Source organism: Carcharodon carcharias (assembly GCF_017639515.1).
Source record: "Carcharodon carcharias isolate sCarCar2 chromosome 38 unlocalized genomic scaffold, sCarCar2.pri SUPER_38_unloc_3, whole genome shotgun sequence".
NCBI classification, from domain to species: domain Eukaryota; kingdom Metazoa; phylum Chordata; class Chondrichthyes; order Lamniformes; family Lamnidae; genus Carcharodon; species Carcharodon carcharias.
This window is the reverse complement of record NW_024470797.1, coordinates 89477-109647: the sequence shown is the minus strand read 5'-3', so window position 1 is coordinate 109647 and position 20171 is coordinate 89477.

Genomic DNA, 20171 nt, shown 5'->3' with positions numbered 1-20171 from the left:
GAATATCAGTCCATGTGTATATTATAAAGAATAGGTGTCCTTGTGTATATTGTAGAGATTAGCAGTCCCTGAGTATATTATGTAGCATTGCGGTCTCTGTGTATATTGCAGAGAACATCAGTTCCTGCGTATATTATAGAGAATAGCAGTCCCTGTGTAAATTATAGAGAATTGCTGTCCCTGTGTCTATTATAGACAATAGCAGCCCTTCCTTATATTATTGAGAATAGCAGTCCCTGTGTATATTATAGGGAATAGCAGTGCCTGTGTACATTATAGAGAATAGCAGTCCCTGTGTATAATATAGAGAATAGCAGTCCCTGTGTATATTATCGAGAATAGCAGTCCTTGTGTATATTTTAGAGAATAGCAGGCTCTCTGTGTATTATAGAGAATAGCAGTCCCTGTGTATGTTATATAGAAAAGCAGTCCCTGTGTATATTATAGAGAATAGCAGTCCTTGTGTATATTATAGAGAATAGCAGTCCCTGTGTATATTATAGCGCATAGCGGTCCTTGAGTATAGTATAGAGAATAGCAGTCCCTGTGTATATTATGTAGAATAGTGGTCTATGTGTATATAATTGATAATATCAGTCCCAGTGTATATTATACAGCATACCAATCCATGTGTATATTATAGAGAATAGCTGACCCTGTGTCTATTATAGACAATATCAGCTCCTGTGTATGTTATACATAATATCAGTCCTCGTGCATATTATAGAGAATAGCAGTCCCCGTGTATATTATTGAGAATAGCAGTCCTTGTGTATATTATACAGAATAGCAGTCCATGTGTATATTATAAAGAATAGTTGTCCTTGTGTCTTTTGTAGAGATTAGCAGTCCGTGTGTATATTATGTAGAATTGCAGTCTCTGTGTATATTGTAGAGAATATCAGTCCCTGTGTATATTATAGAGAATAGCAGTCCCTGTCTATATTATAGAGAATTGCTGTCCCTGTGTCTATTATATACAATAGCAGCCCGTCTGTATATTTTTGAGAATAGCAGTCCCTGTGTATATTATAGGGAATAGCAGTCCCTGTGTACATTATAGAGAATAGCAGTCCCTGTGTATAATATAGAGAATAGCAGTCCCTGTGTATATTGTCGAGAATAGCAGTCCTTGTGTATATTATAGAGGTTATCAGTCCTTTTGTATATTACAGAGAATAGCAGTCCCTGTGTATATTATAGAGAATAGCAGTCCTTGTGTATATTATAGAGAATAACAGACTCTATGTATTATAAAGAAAAGCAGTCCCTGTGTATATTATAGAGAATAGCAGTCCCTGTGTATATTATAGAGAATAGCAGTCCTTGTGTATATTATAGTGAACAGCAGTCCCTGTGTATATTATAGAGAATAGCAGTGGCTGTGTTTATTATAGAGATTAGCATTCCCTGTGTATATTATAGGGAATAGCAGTCCCTGTGTATATTATAGGGAATAGCAGTCCTTGTGTATATTATAGAGAGCAGCCTTCTCAGTGTATATTATAGAGATTAGCAGTCCCTGTATATATTATAGAGAATAGCAGTCCCTTTGTATATTATAGAGAATAGCAGCCCCTGTGTATATTATAGAGAATAGCACTTCCTGTGTATATTATAGAGAATTACATTCCCTGTGTCTATTATAAAGAATAGCAGTCCCTGTGTATATTATAGAGAATATCAGTCGCTGTGTGTATTATAGGGAATTGCAGACACTGTGTATATTATAGGTAATAGCAGTCCCTGTGTATATTATACAGACCAGCGGCCCCTGTGTATATTATAGATTATAGCATTCCCTGAGTGTATTATAGAGAATAGTAGTCCATTTGTGTTTTATAGCAATAGCAGTCCTCGTGTACATTATTGAGAATAGCTGCCCCTGTGTATATTATAGAGAATAGCAATCCCTGTGTGTATTATAGAGAATAGTAGTCCCTTTGTGTTTTATAGTAATAGCAGTCCCTGTGTATATTATTGAGAATAGCAGCCCCTGTGTTTCTTATAGAGAATAGCAGCACTTGTGTATATTTTAGAGAATAACAGTCCCTGTGTGTATCATAGAGAATAGCAGTCCCTGTGTATATTATAGAGAATAGCAGTCCTTGTGTATATTATAGAGAATAGCAGTCCATGTGTATATTAGAGAGAATATTAGTCACTTTGTGTTTCACAGGAATAGCAGTCCCTTTGTATATTATAGGGAATAGCAGTCCCTGTGTATATTGTAGGGATTTGCAGTCCCTTTGTATATTATAGAGAATAACACTCCTTGTGTATATTATAGTGAACAGCAGTCCCTGTGTATATTATAGAGAATAGCAGTGGCTGTGTTTATGATAGAGATTAGCATTCTCTGTGTACATTATAGAGAATAGCAGTCCCTGTGTATATTATAGAGAATAGCAGTCCTTGTGTCTCTTATAGAGAACAGCAGTCTCAGTGTATATGATAGAGATTAGCAGTCCCTGTGTATATTATAGAGAATAGCAGTCCCTGTGTATATTATAGAGAATAGTAGTCCCTGTTTGTATTATAGGGAATAGCAGTCCCTGTGTATATTATAGAGAATGGCACTTCCTGTGTATATTATAGAGAATTGCATTCCCTGTGTCTATTATAAAGAATATCAGTCCCTGTGTATATTATAGAGAATAGCAGTCGCTGTGTGTTTTATTGGGAATTGCCTTCCCTGTGTATATTGTAGGGAATAGCAGTACCTGTGTATATTATAGAGACCAGCGGCCCCTGTGTATATTATAGAGAATAGCATTCCCTGAGTGTATTATAGAGAATAGCAGTCCCTGTGTATATTATAGAGAATATCAGTCCCTGTGTATAATATAGAGAATAGCGGCCCCTGTGTATATTATCGAGAATAGTAGCAAATGTGTATATTATAGAGAATAGCAGTCCCTGTATATTTTATAGAGAATAGCAGTCCCTGTGTATATTATATAGAAAAGCAGTCCCCGTGTATATTATTGAGAATAGCAGTCCTTGTGTATATTATAGAGAATAGCAGTCCCTATGTATATTATGTAGAAATGCGGTCTCTGTGTATATTGTAGAGAATATCAGTTCCTGCGTATATTATAGAGAATAGCAGTCCCTGTGTATATTATAGAGAATTGCTGTCCCTGTGTATATTATAGAGAATTGCTGTCCCTGTGTCTATTATAGACAATAGCCGCCCATCTGTATATTATTGAGAATAGCAGTCCCTGTGTATATTATAGGGAATAGCAGTGCCTGTGTACATTATAGAGAATAGCAATCCCTGTGTATAATATAGAGAATAGCAGTCTCTGTGTATATTATCGAGAATAGCAGTCCTTGTGTATATTTTAGAGAATAGCAGGCTCTCTGTGTATTATAGAGAATAGCAGTCCCTGTGTATATTATATAGAAAAGCAGTCCCGGTGTATATTACAGAGAATAGCAGTCCTTGTGTATAGTATAGAGAATAGCAGTCCCTGTGTATATTATGAAGAATAGCGGTCTATGTGTATATAATTGATAATATCAGTCCCAGTGTATATTATACAGCATACCAATCCATGTGTATATTATAGAGAATAGCTGACCCTGTGTCTATTATAGACAATATCAGCCCATGTGTATATTATACATAATATCAGTCCCGGTGTATATTATAGAGAATAGCAGCCCCTGTATATTTTTTAAAGAATAGCAGTCCCTGTTTATAATATAGAGAATAGCAGCCCCTGTGTATATTATCGAGAATAGTAGCAAATGTGTATATTATAGAAAATAGCAGTCCCTGTGTGTATTAGAAAGAATAGTAGTCCATTTGTGTTTTATAGCAATAGCAGTCCGCGTGTACATTATTGAGAATAGCTGCCCCTGTGTATATTATAGAGAAAAGCAATCCCTGTGTGTATTATAGAGAATAGTAGTCCCTTTGTGTATTATAGAGAAAAGCAGTCCTTGTGTATATTATATAGAAAAGCAGTCCCTGTGTATATTATAGAGAATAGCAGTCCCTGTGTATATTATGTAGAATAGCGGTCCATGTGTATATAATTGATAATATCAGCCCCAGTGTATATTATACAGCATACCAATCCATGTGTATATTATAGAGAATAGCTGACCCTGTGTCTATTATACACAATAGCAGCCCCTGTGTATATTTTAGAGAATCTCGGTCGGTTTGTATATTATAGAGAATAGCAGTCCTTGTGTATATTATAGAGAATAGCAGTCCCTGTGTATATTATAGCGCATAGCAGTCCTTGAGTATAGTATAGAGAATAGCAGTCCCTGTGTATATTATGTAGAATAGCGGTCTATGTGTATATAATTGATAATATCAGTCCCAGTGTATATTATACAGCATACCAATCCATGTGTATATTATAGAGAATAGCTGACCCTGTGTCTATTATAGACAATATCAGCTCCTGTGTATATTATACATAATATCAGTCCCCGTGTATATTATAGAGAATAGCAGTCCCCGTGTATATTATTGAGAATAGCAGTCCTTGTGTATATTATAGAGAATAGCAGTCCCTATGTATATTATGTAGAATAGCCGTCTATGTGTATATAATGGATAATATCAGCCCCAGTGTATTATATACAGAATACTAATCCATGCGTATCTTATAGAGGATAGCTGTCCCTGTGTCTATTATAGACAATAGCAGCCCCTGTGTATATTATACAGAATAGCAGTCCATGTGTATATTATAAAGAATAGTTGTCCTTGTGTATATTGTAGAGATTAGCAGTCCGTGTGTATATGATGTAGAATTGCGGTCTCTGTGTATATTGTAGAGAATATCAGTCCCTGTGTATATTATAGAGAATAGCAGTCCCTGTCTATATTATAGAGAATTGCTGTCCCTGTGTCTATTATATACAATAGCAGCCCGTCTGTATATTTTTGAGAATAGCAGTCCCTGTGTATATTATAGGGAATAGCAGTCCCTGTGTACATTATAGAGAATAGCAGTCCCTGTGTATAATATAGAGAATAGCAGTCCCTGTGTATATTGTCGAGAATAGCAGTCCTTGTGTATATTATAGAGGTTATCAGTCCTTTTGTATATTACAGAGAATAGCAGTCCCTGTGTATATTATAGAGAATAGCAGTCCTTGTGTATATTATAGAGAATAACAGACTCTATGTATTATAAAGAAAAGCAGACCCTGTGTATATTATAGAGAATAGCAGTCCCTGTGTATATTATAGAGAATAGCAGTCCTTGTGTATATTATAGTGAACTGCAGTCCCTGTGTATATTATAGAGAATAGCAGTGGCTGTGTTTATTATAGAGATTAGCATTCTCTGTGTACATTATAGAGAATAGCAGTCCCTGTGTATATTATAGAAAATCGCAGTCCTTGTGTATATTATAGAGAACAGCAGTCTCAGTGTATATTATAGAGATTAGCAGTCCCTGTGTATATTATAGAGAATAGCAGTCCCTGTGTATATTATAGAGAATAGCAGTCCCTGTTTGTATTATAGGGAATAGCAGTCCCTGTGTATATTATAGAGAATGGCACTTCCTGTGTATGTTATAGAGAATTGCATTCCCTGTGTCTATTATAAAGAATAGCAGTCCCTCTGTATATTATAGAGAATAGCAGTCGCTGTGTGTTTTATTGGGAATTGCCTTCACTGTGTATATTGTAGGGAATAGCAGTACCTGTGTATATTATAGAGACCAGCGGCCCCTGTGTATATTATAGAGAATAGCATTCCCTGAGTGTATTATAGAGAATAGCAGTCCCTTTGTATATTATAGAGAATATCAGTCCCTGTGTATAATATAGAGAATAGCAGCCCCTGTGTATATTATCGAGAATAGTAGCAAATGTGTATATTATAGAGAATAGCAGTCCCTGTATATTTTATAGAGAATAGCAGTCCCTGTGTATATTATATAGAAAAGCAGTCCCCGTGTATATTATTGAGAATAGCAGTCCTTGTGTATATTATAGAGAATAGCAGTCCCTATGTATATTATGTAGAAATGCGGTCTCTGTGTATATTGTAGAGAATATCAGTTCCTGCGTATATTATAGAGAATAGCAGTCCCTGTGTATATTATAGAGAATTGCTGTCCCTGTGTATATTATAGAGAATTGCTGTCCCTGTGTCTATTATAGACAATAGCAGCCCATCTGTATATTATTGAGAATAGCAGTCCCTGTGTATATTATAGGGAATAGCAGTGCCTGTGTACATTATAGAGAATAGCAATCCCTGTGTATAATATAGTTAATAGCAGTCTCTGTGTATATTATCGAGAATAGCAGTCCTTGTGTATATTTTAGAGAATAGCAGGCTCTCTGTGTATTATAGAGAATAGCAGTCCCTGTGTATATTATATAGAAAAGCAGTCCCGGTGTATATTACAGAGAATAGCAGTCCTTGTGTATAGTATAGAGAATAGCAGTCCCTGTGTATATTATGAAGAATAGCGGTCTATGTGTATATAATTGATAATATCAGTCCCTGTGTATATTATACAGCATACCAATCCATGTGTATATTATAGAGAATAGCTGACCCTGTGTCTATTATAGACAATATCAGCCCATGTGTATATTATACATAATATCAGTCCCGGTGTATATTATAGAGAATAGCAGCCCCTGTATATTTTTTAAAGAATAGCAGTCCCTGTTTATAATATAGAGAATAGCAGCCCCTGTGTATATTATCGAGAATAGTAGCAAATGTGTATATTCTTGAAAATAGCAGTCCCTGTGTGTATTAGAAAGAATAGTAGTCCATTTGTGTTTTATAGCAATAGCAGTCCGCGTGTACATTATTGAGAATAGCTGCCCCTGTGTATATTATAGAGAAAAGCAATCCCTGTGTGTATTATAGAGAATAGTAGTCCCTTTGTGTATTATAGAGAAAAGCAGTCCTTGTGTATATTATATAGAAAAGCAGTCCCTGTGTATATTATAGAGAATAGCAGTCCCTGTGTATATTATGTAGAATAGCGGTCCATGTGTATATAATTGATAATATCAGCCCCAGTGTATATTATACAGCATACCAATCCATGTGTATATTATAGAGAATAGCTGACCCTGTGTCTATTATACACAATAGCAGCCCCTGTGTATATTTTAGAGAATCTCGGTCGGTTTGTATATTATAGAGAATAGCAGTCCTTGTGTATATTATAGAGAATAGCAGTCCCTGTGTATATTATAGCGCATAGCAGTCCTTGAGTATAGTATAGAGAATAGCAGTCCCTGTGTATATTATGTAGAATAGCGGTCTATGTGTATATAATTGATAATATCAGTCCCAGTGTATATTATACAGCATACCAATCCATGTGTATATTATAGAGAATAGCTGACCCTGTGTCTATTATAGACAATATCAGCTCCTGTGTATATTATACATAATATCAGTCCCCGTGTATATTATAGAGAATATCAGTCCCCGTGTATGTTATTGAGAATAGCAGTCCTTGTGTATATTATAGAGAATAGCAGTCCCTATGTATATTATGTAGAATAGCCGTCTATGTGTATATAATGGATAATATCAGCCCCAGTGTATTATATACAGAATACCAATCCATGCGTATATTATAGAGGATAGCTGTCCCTGTGTCTATTATAGACAATAGCAGCCCCTGTGTATATTATACAGAATAGCAGTCCATGTGTATATTATAAAGAATAGTTGTCCTTGTGTATATTGTAGAGATTAGCAGTCCGTGTGTATATTATGTAGAATTGCGGTCTCTGTGTATATTGTAGAGAATATCAGTCCCTGTGTATATTATAGAGAATAGCAGTCCCTGTCTATATTATAGAGAATTGCTGTCCCTGTGTCTATCATATACAATAGCAGCCCGTCTGTATATTTTTGAGAATAGCAGTCCCTGTGTATATTATAGGGAATAGCAGTCCCTGTGTACATTATAGAGAATAGCACTCCCTGTGTATAATATAGAGAATAGCAGTCCCTGTGTATATTGTCGAGAATAGCAGTCCTTGTGTATATTATAGAGGTTATCAGTCCTTTTGTATATTACAGAGAATAGCAGTCCCTGTGTATATTATAGAGAATAGCAGTCCTTGTGATAATTATAGAGAATAACAGACTCTATGTATTATAAAGAAAAGCAGTCCCTGTGTATATTGTAGAGAATAGCAGTCCCTGTGTATATTATAGAGAATAGCAGTCCTTGTGTATATTATAGTGAACAGCAGTCCCTGTGTATATTATAGAGAATAGCAGTGGCTGTGTTTATTATAGAGATTAGCATTCCCTGTGTATGTTATAGAGAACAGCAGTCCCTGTGTATATTATAGGGAATAGCAGTCCTTGTGTATATTATAGAGAGCAGCCGTCTCAGTGTATATTATAGAGATTAGCAGTCCCTGTATATATTATGGAGAATAGCAGTCCCTTTGTATATTATAGAGAATAGCAGCCCCTGTGAATATTATAGAGAATAGCAGTCCTTGTGTATAGTATAGAGAATAGCAGTCCCTGTGTATATTATGTAGAATAGCGGTCTATGTGTATATAATTGATAATATCAGTCCCAGTGTATATTATACCGCATACCAATCCATGTGTATATTATAGAGAATAGCTGACCCTGTGTCTATTATAGACAATATCAGCCCATGTGTATATTATACATAATATCAGTCCCGGTGTATATTATAGAGAATAGCAGCCCCTGTATATTTTTTAAAGAATAGCAGCCCCTGTGTATAATATAGAGAATAGCAGCCCCTGTGTATATTATCGAGAATAGTAGCAAATGTGTATATTATAGAAAATAGCAGTCCCTGTGTGTATTAGAAAGAATAGTAGTCCATTTGTGTTTTATAGCAATAGCAGTCCGCGTGTACATTATTGAGAATAGCTGCCCCTGTGTATATTATAGAGAATAGCAATCCCTGTGTGTATTATAGAGAATAGTAGTGCCTTTGTGTATTATAGAGAAAAGCTGTCCTTGTGTATATTATATAGAAAAGCAGTCCCTGTGTATATAATAGAGATTAGCAGTGCTTGTGTATATTATAGAGAATAGCAGTCCCTGTGTATATTATAGAGAATAGCAGTTCTTGTGTATAGTATAGAGAATAGCAGTCCCTGTGTATATTATGTAGAATAGCGGTCTATGTGTATATAATTGATAATATCAGCCCCAGTGTATATTATACAGCATACCAATCCATGTGTATATTATAGAGAATAGCTGACCCTGTGTCTATTATACACAATAGCAGCCCCTGTGTATATTTTAGAGAATCTCGGTCGGTTCGTATATTATAGAGAATAGCTGTCCCTGTATATTTTTTAAATAATAGCAGTCCCTGTGTATATTATAGAGAATAGCAGTCCCCGTGTATATTATTGAGAATAGCAGTCCTTGTGTATATTATAGAGAATAGCAGTCCCTATGTATATTATGTAGAACATCGGTCTATGTGTATATAATCGATAATATCAGCCCCAGTGTATGTTATACAGAATACCAATCCATGTGTATATTATAGAGAATAGCTGTCCCTGTGTCTATTATAGACAATAGCAGCCCCTCTGTATATTATACAGAATATCAGTCCATGTCTATATTATAAAGAATAGGTGTCCTTGTGTATATTGTAGAGATTAGCAGTCCCTGAGTATATTATGTAGAATTGCGGTCTCTGTGTATATTGTAGAGAACATCAGTTCCTGCGTATATTATAGAGAATAGCAGTCCCTGTGTATATTATAGAGAATAGCAGTCCCTGTGTATATTATAGAGAATAGCAGTCCTTGTGTTTATTATAGAGAATAGCAGACTCTGTGTATTATAATGAATAGCAGTCCCTGTGTATATTATAGAGAATAGCAGTCCCTGTGTATATTATAGAGAATAGCAGTCCTTGTGTATATTATAGTGAATAGCAGTCCCTGTGTATATTATAGAGAATAGCAGTCCTTGTGTATATTATAGAGAATAGCAGACTCTGTGTGTATTCTAGAGAATAGCAGTCCCTGTGTATATTGTAGAGAATAGCAGTCCATGTGTATATCATAAACAATAGGTGTCCTTTTGTATATTGTAGAGATTAGCAGTCCATGTGTATATTATGTAGAATTGCGGTCTCTGTGTATATTGTAGACAATATCAGTCCCTGTGTATATTATAGAGAATAGCCGTCCCTGTGTACATTATAGAGAATAGCATTCCCTGTGTATGTTATAGAGAATAGCAGCCCCAGTGTATTTTATATAGAATAGAAATCACTGTATCTATTATAGAGAATAGCAGTCCCTGTGTATATTATAGAGATTAGCTGCCCCGATTATATTATAGAAAATACCAGTCCTTGTGTATATTATAGAGAATAGCAGTCCCTGTGCATATTATAGAAAATAGCAGTAAATGTCTATGTTTTAGAGAATAGCAGTCCCTGTGTGTATTATAGAGAATAACAGCCCTTGTGTATATTATAGAGAATAGCATTCCCTGTGTATATTATAGAGAATAGCAGTCCATGTGTATATTAGAGAGAATAGTAGTCCCTTTGTGTTTTATAGGAATAGCAGTCCCTTTGTATATTATAGGGAATAGCAGTCTCTGTGTATATTGTAGGGATTAGCGGTCCCTTTGTATATTATAGAGAATAGCAGTACCTGTGCATATTATAGAGACCAGCAGCCCCTGTGTATATTATAGAGAATAGCAGTCCATGTGTATATTATAGAGAATAGTAGTCCCTTTGTGTTTTATAGTAATAGCAGTCCCTGTGTATATTATTGCGAATGGCAGCCCTTGTGTTTCTTATAGAGAATAGCAGCCCTTGTGTATATTTTAGAGAATAGCAGTCCCTGTGTGTATTATAGAGAATAGCAGTCCCTGTGTATATTATAGAGAATAGCAGTCCTTGTGTATATCATAGAGAATAGCAGTCCATGTGTATATTAGAGAGAATAGTAGTCCCTTTGTGTTTTATAGGAATAGCAGTCCCTGTGTATATTATAGGGAATAGCAGTCCCTGTGTATATTGTAGGGATTAGCAGTCCCTTTGTATATTATAGAGAATAGCAGTACCTGTGTATATTATAGAGACCCGCAGCCCCTGTGTATATTATAGAGAATAGCAGTCCATGTGTATATTATAGGGAATAGTAGTCCCTTTGTGTTTTATAGTAATAGCAGTCCCTGTGTATATTATTGAGAATAGCAGCCCCTGTGTTTCTTATAGAGAATAGCAGCCCTTGTGTATATTTTAGAGAATAGCAGTCCCTGTGTGTATTGTAGAGAATAGCAGTCCCTGTGGATATTATAGAGAATAGCAGTCCTTGTGTATATTTTAGAGAATAGCAGTCTCTGGCTAAATTATAGAGGATAACAGTCCCTGTTCATATTATAGAGTTTAGCAGTCCCTGTGTATATTGTATATAATAGCAGTCCCTGTGTATATTGTAAAGAATAGGTGTCCCTGTGTATATTATAGAGAATAGCAGCTCTGTGTATATTATGGAGAATTGCAGTCCCTGTGTATATTATAGAGAATTGCTGTCCCTGTGTATATTATAGAGAATAGCAGCCCTGTGTATATTATAGATAATTGCAGTCGCTGTGTATATTGTAGAGAATTGCAGTCCCTGTGCATATTTTAGAGAATTGCAGAACCTGTGCATATTATAGAGAATAGCAGCCCTGTGTATATTATAGAGTATTGCAGTCCCTGTGTATATTATAGAGAATAGCTGTCCCTGTGTATTTTATAGACAATAGCAGTCCTTGTGATATTTTAGAGAATAGCAGTCCTTGTGTATATTATAGAGAATAGCAGTCCATGTGTATATTAGATAGAATAGTAGTCCCTTTGTGTTTTATAGGAATAGCAGTCCCTTTGTATATTATAGGGAATAGCAGTCCTTGTGTATAGTATAGAGAATAGCAGTCCCTGTGTATATTATGTAGAATAGCGGTCTATGTGTATATAATTGATAATATCAGCCCCAGTGTATATTATACAGCATACCAATCCATGTGTATATTATAGAGAATAGCTGACCCTGTGTCTATTATACACAATAGCAGCCCCTGTGTATATTTTAGAGAATCTCGGTCGGTTTGTATATTATAGAGAATAGCAGTCCCTGTATATTTTTTAAATAATAGCAGTCCCTGTGTATATTATAGAGAATAGCAGTCCCCGTGTATATTATAGAGAATAGCAGTCCCTATGTATATTATGTAGAACATCGGTCTATGTGTATATAATCGATAATATCAGCCCCAGTGTATGTTATACAGAATACCAATCCATGTGTATATTATAGAGAATAGCTGTCCCTGTGTCTATTATAGACAATAGCAGCCCCTCTGTATATTATACAGAATATCAGTCCATGTGTATATTATAAAGAATAGGTGTCCTTGTGTATATTGTAGAGATTAGCAGTCCCTGAGTATATTGTGTAGAATTGCGGTCTCTGTGTATATTGTAGAGAACATCAGTTCCTGCGTATATTATAGAGAATAGCAGTCCCTGTGTATATTATAGAGAATAGCAGTCCCTGTGTATATTATAGAGAATAGCAGTCCTTGTGTTTATTATAGAGAATAGCAGACTCTGTGTATTATAAAGAATAGCAGTCCCTGTGTATATTATAGAGAATAGCAGTCCCTGTGTATATTATAGAGAATAGCAGTCCTTGTGTATATTATAGTGAACAGCAGTCCCTGTGTATATTATAGAGAATAGCAGTCCTTGTGTATATTATAGAGAATAGCAGACTCTGTGTGTATTCTAGAGAATAGCAGTCCCTGTGTATATTGTAGAGAATAGCAGTCCCTGTGTATATTAGAGAATAACACTCCTTGTGTATATTATAGTGAACAGCAGTCCCTGGGTATATTATAGAGAATAGCAGTGGCTGTGTTTATTATAGAGATTAGCATTCTCTGTGTATATTATAGAGAATAGCAGTCCCTGTGTATATTATAGAGAATAGCAGTCCCTGTTTATATTGTAGATAATAGCAGTCCATGTGTATATCATAAACAATAGGTGTCCTTTTGTATATTGTAGAGATTAGCAGTCCATGTGTATATTATGTAGAATTGCGGTCTCTGTGTATATTGTAGAGAATATCAGTCCCTGTGTATATTATAGAGAATAGCCGTCCCTGTGTACATTATAGAGAATAGCATTCCCTGTGTATGTTATAGAGAATAGCAGCCCCAGTGTATTTTATATAGAATAGAAATCACTGTATCTATTATAGAGAATAGCAGTCCCTGTGTATATTATAGAGATTAGCTGCCCCGATTATATTATAGAAAATACCAGTCCTTGTGTATATTATAGAGAATAGCAGTCCCTGTGCATATTATAGAAAATAGCAGTAAATGTCTATGTTTTAGAGAATAGCAGTCCCTGTATGTATTATAGAGAATAACAGCCCTTGTGTATATTATAGAGAATAGCATTCCCTGTGTATATTATAGAGAATAGCTGTCCCTGAGTATATTATAGACAATAGCAGTCCTTGTGATATTTTAGAGAATAGCAGTCCTTGTGTATATTATAGAGAATAGCAGTCCATGTGTATATTAGAGAGAATAGACTTCCCTGTGTATATTATAGAGAATAGCAGTCCCTTTGTATATTATAGAGAATAGCAGTCCGTCTGTATCTTCTAGAGAATAGCAGTCCCTTTCTATATTATAGAGAATAGCAGTCCCTGTGCATCTTATAGAGAATCAGCAGCCCTGTGTATATTATAGAGAATAGCAGTCCATGTGTATATTATAGAGAATAGTAGTCCCTTTGTGTATATTATAGTAATAGCAGTCCCTGTGTATATTATAGAGAATAGCAGCCCTTGTGTTTCTTATAGAGAATAGCAGCCCTTGTGTATATTTTAGAGAATAGCAGTCCCTGTGTATATTATAGAGAATAGCAGCCCCTGTGTATATCATAGAGAATAGCAGTCCCTGTGTATATTATAGAGAATAGTAGTCCCTGTGTATATTATAGGGAATAGCAGTCACTGTGTTTATTACAGAACATTGCAGTCCCTGTGTATATTATAGAGCATAGCAGTCCCTGTGTATATTATAGAGAATAGCAGTTCCTGTGTATATTATACAGAATAGCAGCCCGGTGTATATTATAGAGAATAACGGCCCCGTGTATATTATAGAGAATAGCAGTCCCTGTGTATATTATAGAGAATAGCAGCCCTGTGTTATATTATAGAGAATAGCAGTCCCTGTGTATATTATAGAGAATAGCAGTCCCCTGTGTATATTAAAGATAATTGCATACCCTGTGTATATTATATAGAATAGCAGTCCCTGTGTATATTATAGAGAATAGCAGTCCCTGTGTATATTATAGAGAATAGAAGCCCCGGTGTATATTATAGAGAATAGCAGCCCCGGTGTATATTATAGAGAATAGCAGTCCCTGTGTCTATTTAGAGAATATCAGACCCTGTGTATATTACTAGAATAGCAGGTCCCTGTGTATATATATAGAGATAGCAGTCCCTGTGTATATTATAGAGAATAGCAGCCCCTGTGTATATTATAGAGAATAGCAAGCCCCTGTGTATATTATAGAGAATAGCAGCCCTGTGTATATTATAGATAATTGCAGTCCCTGTGTATATTGTAGAGAATTGCAGTCCCTGTGTATATTATAGAGAATTGCAGAACCTGTGCATATTATAGAGAATAGCAGCCCTGTGAATATTATAGAGAATTGCAGTCGCTGTGTATATTATAGAGAATAGCTGTCCCTGTGTATTTTATAGACAATAGCAGTCCTTGTGATATTTTAGAGAATAGCAGTCCTTGTGTATATTATAGAGAATAGCAGTCCATGTGTATATTAGATAGAATAGTAGTCCCTTTGTGTTTTATAGGAATAGCAGTCCCTTTGTATATTATAGGGAATAGCAGTCCCTGTGTATATTGTAGGGATTAGCAGTCCCTTTGTATATTATAGAGAATAGCAGTCCCTGTGTATATTATAGAGAATAGCAGTCCTTGTGTATATTATAGAGAATAGCAGTCCATGTGTATATTAGATAGAATAGTAGTCCCTTTGTGTTTTATAGGAATAGCAGTCCCTTTGTATATTATAGGGAATAGCAGTCCCTGTGTATATTGTTGGGATTAGCAGTCCCTTTGTATATTACAGAGAATAGCAGTACCTGTGCATATTATAGAGACCAGCAGCCCCTTTGCATATTATCGAGAATAGCAGCCCCTGTGTATATTATAGAGAATAGCAGTCCCTGTTTGTATTATAGGGAATAGCAATCCCTGTGTATATTATAGAGAATAGCATTCCCTGAGTGTATTATAGAGAATAGCAGTCCCTGTGTATATTATAGAGAATAGCAGTCCCTGTGTATATTGTAGAGATTAGCAGTCCCTGTGTATGTTATAGAGAATAGTAGTAAATGTGTATATTATAGAGAATAGCAGTCCCTGTTTGTATTAGAGAGAATAGTAGTCCATTTGTGTTTTATAGCAATAGCAGTCCTCGTGTACATTATTGAGAATAGCTGCCCCTGTGTTTATTATAGAGAATAGCAATCCCTGTGTGTATTATAGAGAATAGTAGTCCCTGTGTGTATTTTATGAGAAAAGCAGTCCTTGTGTATATTATATAGAAAAGCAGTCCCTGTGTATATTATAGAGAATAGCAGTCCTTGTGTATATTATAGAGAATAGCAGTCCCCGTGTATATTATAGAGAATAGCAGTCCTTGTGTATATTATAGAGAATAGCAGTCGCCGTGTATATTATAGATAATAGCAGTCCATGTGTATATTATAAAGAATAGGTGTCCTTGTGTATATTGTAGAGATTAGCAGTCCATGTGTATATTATGTAGAATTGCGTTCTCTGTGTATATTGTAGAGAATATCAGTCCCTGTGTATATTATAGAGAATAACCGTACCTGTGTACATTATAGAGAATAGCATTCCCTGTGTATGTTATAGAGAATAGCAGCCCCAGTGTATTTTATATAGAATAGAAATCACTGTATCTATTATAGAGAATAGCAGTCCCTGTGTATATTATAGAGATTAGCTGCCCCGATTATATTATAGAAAATCCAGTCCTTGTGTATATTATAGAGAATAGCAGTCCCTGTGCATATTATAGAAAATAGCAGTAAATGTCTATGTTTTAGAGAATAGCAGTCCCTGTGTGTATTATAGAGAATAACAGCCCTTGTGTATATTATAGAGAATAGCATTCCCTGTGTATATTATAGAGAATAGTTGTCCCTGTGTATTTTATAGACAATAGCAGTCCTTGTGATATTTTAGAGAATAGCAGTCCTTGTGTATATTATAGAGAATAGCAGTCCATGTGTATATTAGAGAGAATAGTAGTCCCTTTGTGTTTTATAGGAATTGCAGTCCCTTTGTATATTATAGGGAATAGCAGTCCCTGTGTATATTGTAGGGATTAGCAGTCCCTTTGTATATTATAGAGAATAGCAGTACCTGTGCATATTATAGAGACCAGCAGCCCCTGTGTATATTATAGAGAATAGCAGTCCATGTGTATATTATAGAGAATAGTAGTCCCTTTGTGTTTTATAGTAATAGCAGTCCCTGTGTATATTATTGGGAATAGCAGCCCTTGTGTTTCTTACAGAGAATAGCAGCCCTTGTGTATATTTTAGAGAATAGCAGTCCCTGTGTGTATTATAGAGAATAGCAGTCCCTGTGTATATTATAGAGAATAGCAGTCCTTGTGTATATTATAGAGAATAGCAGTCCATGTGTATATTAGAGAGAATAGTAGTCCCTTTGTGTTTTATAGGAATAGCAGTCCCTTTGTATATTATAGGGAACAGCAGTCCCTGTGTATATTATAGAGAATAGCAGTCCCTGTGTATATTATAGAGAATAGCAGTCCCTGTTTATATTGTAGATAATAGCAGTCCATGTGTATATCATAAACAATAGGTGTCCTTTTGTATATTGTAGAGATTAGCAGTCCATGTGTATATTATGTAGAATTGCGGTCTCTGTGTATATTGTAGAGAATATCAGTCCCTGTGTATATTATAGAGAATAGCCGTCCCTGTGTACATTATAGAGAATAGCATTCCCTGTGTATGTTATAGAGAATAGCAGCCCCAGTGTATTTTATATAGAATAGAAATCACTGTATCTATTATAGAGAATAGCAGTCCCTGTGTATATTATAGAGATTAGCTGCCCCGATTATATTATAGAAAATAGCAGTCCTTGTGTATATTACAGAGAATAGCAGTCCCTGTGCATATTATAGAAAATAGCAGTAAATGTCTATGTTTTAGAGAATAGCAGTCCCTGTATGTATTATAGAGAATAACAGCCCTTGTGTATATTATAGAGAATAGCATTCCCTGTGTATATTATAGAGAATAGCTGTCCCTGAGTATTTTATAGACAATAGCAGTCCTTGTGATATTTTAGAGAATAGCAGTCCTTGTGTATATTATAGAGAATAGCAGTCCATGTGTATATTAGAGAGAATAGTAGTCCCTTTGTGTTTTATAGGAATAGCAGTCCCTTTGTATATCATAGGGAATAGCAGTCTCTGTGTATATTGTAGGGATTAGCGGTCCCTTTGTATATTATAGAGAATAGCTGTACCTGTGCATATTATAGAGACCAGCAGCCCCTGTGTATATTATAGAGAATAGCAGTCCATGTGTATATTATAGAGAATAGTAGTCCCTTTGTGTTTTATAGTAATAGCAGTCCCTGTGTATATTATTGGGAATAGCAGCCCTTGTGTTTCTTATAGAGAATAGCAGCCCTTGTGTATATTTTAGAGAATAGCAGTCCCTGTGTGTATTATAGAGAATAGCAGTCCCTGTGTATATTATAGAGAATAGCAGTCCTTGTGTATATCATAGAGAATAGCAGTCCATGTGTATATTAGAGAGAATAGTAGTCCCTTTGTGTTTTATAGGAATAGCAGTCCCTGTGTATATTATAGGGAATAGCAGTCCCTGTGTATATTGTAGGGATTAGCAGTCCCTTTGTATATTATAGAGAATAGCAGTACCTGTGTATATTATAGAGACCCGCAGCCCCTGTGTATATTATAGAGAATAGCAGCCCCTGTGTATATTATAGAGAATAGAAGTCCCTTTGTAGCTTTTAGAGAATAGCAGCCCCTTAGAATATTATAGAGAATAGCAGCCTCTGTGTATATTATAGAGAAGAGAGTCCCAGTGTATATTGTAGAGAATATCAGTCCCTGTGTATATTGTAGAGAATAGCAGTCCCTGTGTATATTATAGAGAATAGCAGTCCCTGAGTATATTGTAGAGAATAGCAGTCCCTCTGGCTAAATTATAGAGAATAACAGTTCCCTGTTTATATTATAGAGTTTAGCAGTCCCTGTGTATACTTGTATACTAGCTGGTCACTGTGTATATTGAAGAATAGGTGTCCCTGTGTATATTACTAGAGAATAGCAGCTCTGTGTATCTTATGGAGAATTGCAGTCCATGTGTATATTATAGACGAATTTGCTGTCCAAGTGTATATTATAGAGAATAGCAGCCCTGTGTATATTTTAGATAATTGCAGTCGCTGTGTATATTGTAGAGAATTGCAGTCCCTGTGTATATTATAGAGAATTGCAGAACCTGTGCATATTATAGAGAATAGCAGCCCTGTGAATTTTATAGAGAATTGCAGTCGCTGTGTATATTATAGAGAATAGCTGTCCCTGTGTATTTTATAGACAATAGCAGTCCTTGTGATATTTTGGAGAATAGCAGTCCTTGTGTATATTATAGAGAATAGCAGTCCATGTGTATATTAGATAGAATAGTAGTCCCTTTGTGTTTTATAGGAATAGCAGTCCCTTTGTATATTACAGGGAATAGCAGTCCCTGTGTATATTGTAGGGATTAGCAGTCCCTTTGTATATTATAGAGAATAGCAGTCCCTGTGTATATTATAGAGAATAGCAATCCTTGTGTATATTATAGAGAATAGCAGTCCATGTGTATATTAGATAGAATAGTAGTCCCTTTGTGTTTTATAGGAATAGCAGTCCCTTTGTATATTATAGGGAATAGCAGTCCCTGTGTATATTGTTGGGATTAGCAGTCCCTTTGTATATTACAGAGAATAGCAGTACCTGTGCATATTATAGAGACCAGCAGCCCCTTTGCATATTATAGAGAATAGCAGCCCCTGTGTATATTATAGAGAATAGCAGTCCCTGTTTGTATTATAGGGAATAGCAATCCCTGTGTATATTATAGAGAATAGCATTCCCTGAGTGTATTATAGAGAATAGCAGTCCCTGTGTATATTATAGAAAATAGCAGTCCCTGTGTATATTGTAGAGATTAGCAGTCCCTGTGTATGTTATAGAGAATAGTAGTAAATGTGTATATTATAGAGAATAGCAGTCCCTGTTTGTATTAGAGAGAATAGTAGTCCATTTGTGTTTTATAGCAATAGCAGTCCTCGTGTACATTATTGAGAATAGCTGCCCCTGTGTTTATTATAGAGAATAGCAATCCCTGTGTGTATTATAGAGAATAGTAGTCCCTGTGTGTATTTTATGAGAAAAGCAGTCCTTGTGTATATTATATAGAAAAGCAGTCCCTGTGTATATTATAGAGAATAGCAGTCCTTGTGTATATTATAGAGAATAGCAGTCCCCGTGTATATTATAGAGAATAGCAGTCCTTGTGTATATTATAGAGAATAGCAGTCGCCGTGTATATTATAGATAATAGCAGTCCATGTGTATATTATAAAGAATAGGTGTCCTTGTGTATATTGTAGAGATTAGCAGTCCATGTGTATATTATGTAGAATTGCGTTCTCTGTGTATATTGTAGAGAATAACCGTACCTGTGTACATTATAGAGAATAGCATTCCCTGTGTATGTTATAGAGAATAGCAGCCCCAGTGTATTTTATATAGAATAGAAATCACTGTATCTATTATAGAGAATAGCAGTCCCTGTGTATATTATAGAGATTAGCTGCCCCGATTATATTATAGAAAATCCAGTCCTTGTGTATATTATAGAGAATAGCAGTCCCTGTGCATATTATAGAAAATAGCAGTAAATGTCTATGTTTTAGAGAATAGCAGTCCCTGTATGTATTATAGAGAATAA